Source organism: Portunus trituberculatus, chromosome 47 (assembly GCF_017591435.1).
Source record: "Portunus trituberculatus isolate SZX2019 chromosome 47, ASM1759143v1, whole genome shotgun sequence".
NCBI classification, from domain to species: domain Eukaryota; kingdom Metazoa; phylum Arthropoda; class Malacostraca; order Decapoda; family Portunidae; genus Portunus; species Portunus trituberculatus.
Genome location: NC_059301.1, coordinates 886561 through 896261, shown reverse-complemented (window position 1 = coordinate 896261; position 9701 = coordinate 886561). Strand labels below are relative to the sequence as shown.

The 9701-nt window shown below is 43.0% G+C and overlaps 1 protein-coding gene across 1 annotated transcript in view; it reads right to left on the bottom strand.

Annotated features, from left to right (window-relative positions):
* Positions 1-2839, bottom strand: part of LOC123520852 (integumentary mucin C.1-like) — a 173401-nt gene extending 170562 nt beyond the window's left edge. The window contains exon 1 of the mRNA XM_045283490.1: positions 2723-2839. The gene's annotated coding sequence lies outside the window, so the exon portion shown is untranslated. The remainder of the gene's footprint in view (positions 1-2722) is intronic.
* Between the last annotated feature and the right edge of the window lie 6862 nt (positions 2840-9701).

Here is a 9701-nt window from a genome sequence, read left to right as displayed (position 1 = left end):
ATATATATATATATATATATATATATATATATATATATATATATATATATATATATATATATATATATATATATATATATATATATATATATATATATATATATATATATATATATATATATATATATATATATATATATATATATATATATATATATATATATATATATATATATCTATAAAAGAGTCATAATTAATTACTCCAGCCATTTTTCCCTCGCAAACAAAAGAACCACTGGAATAACCACCCTCCGAAGAGGACGGTGGGGGAGCAGTACTCTACTCTCTCAAGGACACCCCTACTTAAGGGGACACGACCGGGAGAGGCCTACCACGAGGAGATTTGACACTCCAAGGGATTCGGAGATGGGTACGCCACCCCCACTCCGCCGGCCTGGCTACCCAACATTAGGGCCCACCGCTATGATCTACTAGTATTCGCAAGGATGATGCTCCCTGCTAAGCACCTCAGGGAGTTCTCTCCGCTGGCAGGGCAACAATCACCAGCGGGAGCACATCCCATGGGGGGGATTGGGACCTCCACCACCCGTGTACCCTCTTAATCTTAAGGCCATGCACCCATGGCATGTATTTGGGTAGGCATATCCATACCCAACACACCATGGGCCGTCATCCCGGTAACGCCGATACCGACTACTGAAAGCCAGAAGTAGTGAGTTGCATCCGGACCACCAGCAAATCGGCCGACGGCCCCCGACATACAGGGATAATGGACCACAGCATGCCAGGAGACACCGGATCAGTGGAGCTGTTAAAGGTAAGTGCCTAGGCATACCCCATTGCTGTACGAGTGTCATACGGTAAGGACAGTGGATAATTAGCCAAAGCCCTTGGCCCCGACACTCTGGGACTGTATTTAGCTGAGCTGATCTCATTACCAGCGGGAACCACGAGGAGGTAACAGCCCCAGTATCTATGCCTTAAGGTATTTTTACCTAGGTACTGCTGGCTGCAGTAGGCCTAGGATACCTTAAGAGAGTCATAGTTGCTCCCGTACTCACAGTATATGTAATTTTAAACATATTTTAAAATAGCATTTGATAATTTGATAAGTTCTTTTATTTTTCTGCTATAACGCAGCCTTTCGTCAGGTGAGTGCTCTGTTACAGCTTTATATGCAGGAATAATTTCAGTTATGTGTGTTTGCTTTGTGATAACAAAAATGCCTTTCATCTCTGAAATTTTCTTTGGTTATTTACATGCCTTTAAATCTAGCTACTATATCTTTAACTACAATATGGCCATTGTATACCTTTATATTATCATTGTTATTATTATTGCATGCAATATAGTACTGCCATTCCATGTCTGTGTTTCTTGTTAGGTGGTGTAGTGTGGCTATGCTAACTATGTCCTCTTCCTTGCTGTTGTGTACTATACAGTACCATATGTAGCTATGCTCTAAAATAGTGAAGACCTTGTGTCATCTCTTAATGAATCTAACATTGTGTTCTGTCCTATAATGTTTGATAAAACTCCAAGATGTTGTCAAGTGTCTGTGCATGTTAGAAATAACTGGGCCTCTTTATAAAAAAAAGTCATCTTTCACGGTGAATCTTAGATCTTATTTTCTGCCCGAGTTACACACCTAATGTGTGTTGTTCTGTTGTTCATGTTGCATAAGCAGCACACGATTATTATAATTTCATAATACCTGCTGTTTTAACTATTAATACAAATAAAACTTAAGTGTTATAATCTGAAATGATTTATTCACCTAGTTATTATAAGTACTAAGATAAAAATAAAGATTATTTATAATGGTATCTATGTTCGTGCCCTGCGGATGGTGGTAGATGGCAGCTATCTACTAAGTTTGGAAGATTCTGGATATATTTTGTGCATCAATGTAAGTAATCGAAGTTGGCGGCTTCAGTTTTCAACGTCTGACCATAAACAACACAAAGTTAACTGCTTAAGAAAGAAACGAGTAACAAAAGGGAATAAGAAATGTTAAAACAAAGTTAACAAGTAACCATCTTCAGTCCCATCTCGTCAGGCTGCACTTTCTACACGAGTCTAATTTGAACCATCGCACCGATTCGAACTCCATGTTTTTTTTTACAGCAATTGAAATCTGTAAAATACATTTACTCGTACTCAAATGAAACTCCAACGCACACACACACACACACACACACACACGATAGCCGTCACAGAGGGAGCACACAAGGCGGCCAAGACCGGGTAAGGTGCCTGGCAGACAAGCATACACGTTACCCTCCACGAGCTCCGTGAAGCCTCTTCCCATTTTCACTATTATTTGTAACTGCACCCTCACTGTGGTCATTCATTCAAACTTACTCCATCAAGAAAGTGAACCCAAATAAGGTTCCGGAGAGAGAGAGAGAGAGAGAGAGAGAGAGAGAGCAAACTGCCGTGTTCCTAGGAGTCAAGTTGTTCGGAGCTGCTCGGATTGTTTCCAACGGGCAATCTTAACCTTAAATAATCGTAGTAGTATCCCCATGAAAGCTTCTATCGTCACCACAAGTTATATTCTACGCCTCAATCATGCACTGTGACCCACGGACACTATGATAAGAGATATGAAGCTTTGTGGCCTATTCTTACAGTACCCAAGACCGTGAGAAGTTACCGCCATGACAGCCACTTCCTCCCACCCCATCCCAAGATTCAGCAGCACAGTACCGCACAGCACAACACACAGCACACGTCAGTGCCTCGTCAGGAACTTACTTACCTTTGTGCAGCGCGGCCCGGGGATTTCTGCTCCTGCCGCCTTATACAAACGCGTAAATACAAAAGATTGACGGACACACACAACCACCTCACTCCACGGATCACTATCGCTGCGCACTGACCCTACTACATGCTGGTGCCTGCTTGGTGGTCCTGAGGGCGGAAATTTTGAATGGATGATCGCGCAGGATTTCAATTCATATATACCGTTCATTACTAATACGAACGTGTATCTCTCTCTCTCTCTCTCTCTCTCTCTCTCTCTCTCTCTCTCTCTCTCTCTCTCTTCCTTTTTGTTTTCTTGTTAACTTTCAATCTCTTTTCAGCATGATTTATTTTTTGTGATCATGAAGAATTCTGTGCAGTGTAACGTTTGATTCTTATTTATCAGCTGGGCTTCACAAGATCGATGTTATGAGATAGACATCCCACCGCTTCTTGCACGTAACATTTATGGTGATATAAATGCTACATGTTGTGTATTTTCTAGTTTCAATGAATAGCACCTTCTATTGTCGTTTTTTCCTTCACTTTCCAACTGCCTTTTCTTTTTCTTCTCTTCCTCCTCCTCCTCCTCTTCCTCCTTCTCCTTCTCCTCCTCCTCCTCCTCCTCTTCCTCTTTTTCCTCCTCCTTTTCCTGCTCCTCCCTCGGGTGACAGCCTCCTCGCAGCCTTCTGGTAGTCTGTTTCAAACATCTCTTCATCTCTTCCACCTTCTTTATTTCTTCACTTTGGTTTTTCTTTTGCCCATCGTCCTCCTCCTCCATCTCCACCAGCTTCTCCTCCAACATCTCGTCCATAAAATACAGCAGGGAATCTCAGCCGCTAGTCCCCTTCCCCCCATTTCTCTCTCTCTCTCTCTCTCTCTCTCTCTCTCTCTCTCTCTCTCTCTCTCTCTCTCTCTCTCTCTCAAGCTCCACAAAGTTTCCACACTATATCTTCCTCTTTCTTCTCCTTCCTATCTGTTCTTTCTCTCTCATTTCCCTTTTTTCTCTCTTTCTCTTCACCTAGAGCAACACATCTCTCCGTCTGCCACTGCCACCACCGCCGCCACCAGTCCTTCAAACAAACTACAAACTTCCAACGCGTGGTACGGTTTGCTTTCAGTGTTTTATTTCCAGAGCGAAGAAGGTGAGGAGGCGCGTTGCTGCTGCTGTTGCTGCTAGTGACAGGAGGACCCAGCTGAAAGAGGAACTACTAGGAAAGGGAACTGTATTAAGATTTGCCGCGCCGGTCCCGTGAAAGGTAAGGGTGAAAGGAGGCGCCTGAGTGTCGATAATGCATGTTTGGGAAGCCGTTTTATCAGACTCCTTTCGTACCATCTCACAACATTCCCAAGCATCTTTTCATCTATATACTTTTCCCTCCTCTTTTCCATCGTCTTCATTCCTCACTAACATCTTACTCTCTTTCCTTTTCTTTTCTCCTTTCACCTTTCCTCGCTTTAACGCCTACTCTTTTCACTCTTACCGCCCAATAATGTCTCAAAATGACTTAAAAGAGAGGCGAGGTGAGTAAGATGGTGTTGGCGGTGGCAGCGGTGATGGTGGTGATGTGGAGGGAAGGGCGAAAGCGTGGTGACAAGACGCTTCACAATGCAACACTCTCTCGTTGGGTGTGTGTCTTGGGTACGTTTCTGGAAGTGTGGTCCGCCACGGAAGTATGTAATTTATGCTGAGGCCAAGTCCCCAGAGGTTTCCAAACGTCCTGGCGCTGTCTCGAGATCTCAGTATCTCAATATTATGATTTTGGTTCACGATTTTCCGAGTATGGCGCTGTGTTAAGTGACAAGTAGTGTTGCCAATCAGGAGTGTTTATCTTGAGTATGTTAGGTGAATGGGAGTAAAAATTCTGAGGTGTCGTTGAGTCTCCGCCACCGTATTTCTTTCTCTCCGTGTTTTTTAATTGATTGTTTCTTTTATATATAAACTGAGTTTTTTTTGGGGTGTTGCTGGTATGTTTTAGGTTTAGAACTGTTAATGTTTTCGTACAATTTTGTGTTTTGATGTCATAAGTTGTTGTGGGGGCGGGTAAGAAATATTTTAATCCATTCTCTCTCTCTCTCTCTCTCTCTCTCTCTCTCTCTCTCTCTCTCTCTCTCTCTCTCTCTCTCTATGTATACTTACTCATCTATTTATTCATCTATTTTTCACTTGCAATGGAAAGACATCTTCACAACTCTAAAATGCACAAGACGACTTCAGAATCTCATTTCTTACTTACGTTTTTCCCCTCTCAAAGGTCACAGGATGAGACTCACACACCTGTCATGGGAGCGAGAAGGCTGGACAGGTGTTTCATCTGCTGCTCTCTCTGACGAGACAGCCAGACGTTACCCTACGGAATGACCTCAGAGCTCATTATTTCCGATCTTCGGATAGGCCTGAGACCAGGCACACACAACACACCGGGACAACAAGGTCACAACTCCTCGATTTACATCCCGTACCTACTCACTGCTAGGTGAACAGGGGCTACACGTGAAAGGAGACACACCCAAATATCTCCACCCGGCCGGGGAATCGAACCCCGGTCTTCTGGCTTGTGAAGCCAGCGCTCAAACCACTGAGCTACCGGGCTGTGTGTGTGTGTGTGTGTGTGTGTGTGTGTGTGTGTGTGTGTGTGTGTTTGTGTTTGTTCAGAAGGCAGTACACGAGAGGAGCACAGGAAAGAAAGACGAATGATGGTTTGTGGTGATAAATGCAAAGGAAACAAAAAGAATAATGGAGTGAAAAAAATGTGGGAATGAGAAAAGAGTCAACAATAGACTATAGGTGAGAGAGGAAAGGTTACAATAAGAGGTCTTGTATTCAACAGAGAGAAAGTGATATATACAAATAAGATGAATGTGCACTAAAAGGGAAAGAAAACAGAGCTGAGAGATCTACATGCATATTATATAGAATCGGATAATAAAGTAAAAGTTGAGTGAATTAAAAGGAGGGAATATTTTAAACGCAATGGAAATGGAGGAGTAAGATATTAGAGGTGACATGATAAAATAGAATAAAATGAATGAAGGAATTAGTAGTTAACACAATGGAAATGATAAGATAACGGCCAATTAATCACAATCAGAGCATACCATAAAAAGACAGAACCTATACAAAAGCCACGACGAGAAGGGAAAGAATTTATGAAGAAATATACATTCTACTTATTTTTATTTTATTTTTCGCTATAATATGAATGAAATTTATAAAGAAATAAAGAAACTCACAGAATACGGCATGAGAAATACGAAAAGATGCTAAAATAAATCCAAAAAAAGCTATATAGAATAAATACAGCGAGTTCACGAAAAAAATGTTTGATACATCGAGCACTGGCAGAAAATAAATCAAAGAAATGTACTGCCGCTTTGTATTTACGAAAAGAAATATTACAGAGAGAGAGAGAGAGAGAGAGAGAGAGAGAGAGAGAGAGAGAGAGAGAGAGATGATAGACATCGAAAAGCACATACATTTTATTTGCAGAGGAAAAGTGCCAATGTAAACATACCTGTAAGTCTGAGAAAAGTTTACTAGTGTTACATAAAACAAACGAGAACGCATTCACAGAATATCTCATCTATTCTCACTAAGAGTAATCAATCAACGACTCCTCTCCATTCCTCTCCACTGTCCCGGGAGGGAAGGCACTCTGCAAATCGAATAAAGCACAGAGGCGAGGAGTAAAAGGGAATAGGGCACAAGGATATAAAAGCAGGCGAGTGGATTACGTAAATGGAGTACTGTAGAATGATTTACGAGAAAGACTTATGAAGCAGAGCAAAGCAATAAGATCATACGACGTAAGGGGATAAACAAACTAGAGTACAATAAATCTTACTGGACTGGCTTGAACCATGATGAAAAAAGAATTATGCAGTACAAATCAAGATGATAAAGCGCAAAAAGTATAGTAAATATATTTTGTCTTATTTCTAAAGTAAGCAAGGCATATCAAGGAAGGGTAAATAATGTCACAGTGGAACGAAATAACATCAAACAAAGCAGCTTAAAGAAAAAAAGAAACAAGACAAAGAGAAAACAAATTTGTGTAGACAAGGCAACACCTCTCAGACAGTTAGCCAGACAGTCAGCAAACCAATGTGCCAGTCAGCTAATCAGTCAATCAATTACTCAGCCAGTCAACCAAGGTGACATCCTTCCAGCTTGTCAACCAGTCAGCCACCCAGTACTCAACCAACCACCTAACAAATCAACCAGGCAGCAGATCAAATAAGTCAGCCACCTACCCAGCCACCAAACTAGCTAACAGTCAAACTAGCCAGCCACCAAATAAGCCAACCACCAAACGAGCCAGCCAGAGAACAATCCAACCACCGAACTAGCCTGCCACAAAACTAACCAACCACCAAACTAGCCAACCACCAAACTAACCAGCCAACAACATAGCCAACCACCAAACTAGACAGCTACCAAACAAGCCAACCACCAAACTAGCCAATCACCAAACTACCCAGCTACCAAACTACCCAACCACAAAACTAGCAAGCCACCAAACTAACCAACCACCAAACTAGCAGACCACCAAATAACCAAGTCACCAAACTAGCCAACCACCAAACTAGCCAACTGCCAAACTAGCCAGCCATCAAATTAGCTAATCACCAAAACAGCCAGCCAAGAATCTAGCCAATCATCAAACAAGCCAGCCACCAAACTAGTAAACCAACAAACTAGCCAACAACCAAACTAGCCAGCCACAAAAATAGCCAGCCACCAATCTAGCCAGCCATCAATATATCCAAGCACCATACTAGCCAACAACCAAACTAGTTAGCCACCAAACAAGCCAACCAACAAACTACCCAGTCAACAAACAAGCCGGCCACCAAACAAGCCAACCAACAAACTAGCCAACCACCAAACAATCCAGCCAACAAACTAGCCAACCTACAAAATAGCCAGCCACCAAACTAGACAATCATCAAAATAGCCAGCCACCAAACTAGCCAACCACCAAACAAGCCAGCCACCAAACTAGACAACCACCAAACAAACCAGCCACCAAATTAGTCAAACACCAAACTAGCAAACCACTAAACTAGACAGCCACCAAACTAGTCAGCCACCAATCTAGCCAACCACCAAACTAGCCAATCACCAAACTAGCCAACCACTTAACTAGCCAGCCACCAAACTAGCCAATCACCAAACTAGCCAGTCACCAAACTAGACAATCACCAACACAGCCAACCATTAAACTAGCCAGTCACCAAAGAAGCCATTCACCAAACTACCCTGCTACAGAACTAGCCAACAACCAAACTAGCCAGCCACGAAACTAGCCAACTACCAGACTAGAAAGCCACCAAACTATAAGACCACCAAACTAGCAAACCACCAAACTATCCAGTCATCAACGAAGCCAGTCACTAAAACTAACTAATCACCAAACTAGCCAACCATTAAACTAGCCAGCCATCAAATTGTCGAGCCACCAAAGTAGCTAATCACCAAACTAGCCAGCCACCAAACTACCCAGCCAACAAAATAACCAATCACCAAACTAGCCAGCCAACAAAATAACCAATCACCAAACTAGCCAGCCACCAAACAAGCCAACCACCAAACTGCCAACCACCAAACTAGCTAGCCACTAAACTAGCCAACCCCCAAACAATCCAGCCACCAAACTAGCCACCCACCACATTAGCCAATCACCAAGTAAGCCAATCACCAAACTAGCCAATCACCAAACAAGCCAGCCACCAAATTGGCCTGCAACCAAACTTGCTAGGCACCCAAATATCCAACCACCAAACTAGACAGGCACTAAAATACCCAACCACCATACTAGCCAGCCACCAAACTAGCTAGCCACCAAACTAGCCAAACAACAAACTAGCCAATCACAAAACTAGCCTGCTACCAAACTAGCCAACCACCAAACTAGCCAGCCACAGAACTATTCAACCACTAAACAAGCCAGCCACTAAACTAGCTAATCACCAAATAGCCAGCCACCAAATTAGCCAGCCACCAAACTAGGCAACCACTAAACTAGCCAGCCACTAAACTAGCTAATCACCAAACTAGCCAGCCAGCAATCTAGCCAGCCACCAAACTAGCCAACCACCAAACTACCCAATCGCCAAAATAGCCAACCACCAAACTAGCTAACCACCAAACTAGTCAACCAACAAATTGCCAACCACAAAACAAGCAATCCACCAAACTAGCCAACCACCAAACTAGCCAGCCACTAAACTGGCCAACCAACAAACTAGCCAACTTCCAAACTAGCCAGCCACCAAACTATGCAGTCAAAAAACTAGCCAGCCACCAAACTAGCCAACCTCCAAACTAACCAGCCACCAAACTAGCCAATCACCAAACTAGTCAATCTCGAAACTAGCCAGCCACCAAACTAGCCAACCACCAAACTAGCCAACTTCCAAACTAGCCAGCCACCAAACTAGGCAGTCAAAAAACTAGCCAGCCACCAAACTAGCCAACCTCCAAACTAACCAGCCACCAAACTAGGCAGTCACCAAACTAGCCAGCCACCAAACTAGCCAATCACCAAACTAGCCAACCACTAAACTAGCCAATCACCAAACTAGCCAATCACAAAACTATCCAGTAACCAAACAATCCAACCACCAAACTACCCAATCACCAAACTAGCCAATCACGAAACTAGCTAGCCACCAAACTAGCCAACCACCAAAATAGCCAACCACCAAACTAGCCAATCACGAAACTAGCCAGCCACCAAACTAGCCAACCACCAAACTAGCCAGCTACCAAAATAGCCAACCACGAAATTAGCCAGTCACCAAACTAGCCACCCACCAAATTAGCCAGCCACCAAACTACCCAACCATGAAACCAGCCACCCACCAAACTAGGCAATTACAAAACTAGCCAGCCACCAAACCAGCCAACTACCAAACTAGCCAGCCACCAAACTAGCCAACCACCAAACTAGCCAATCACCAAACTAGCCAATCACAAAACTAGCCAGTAA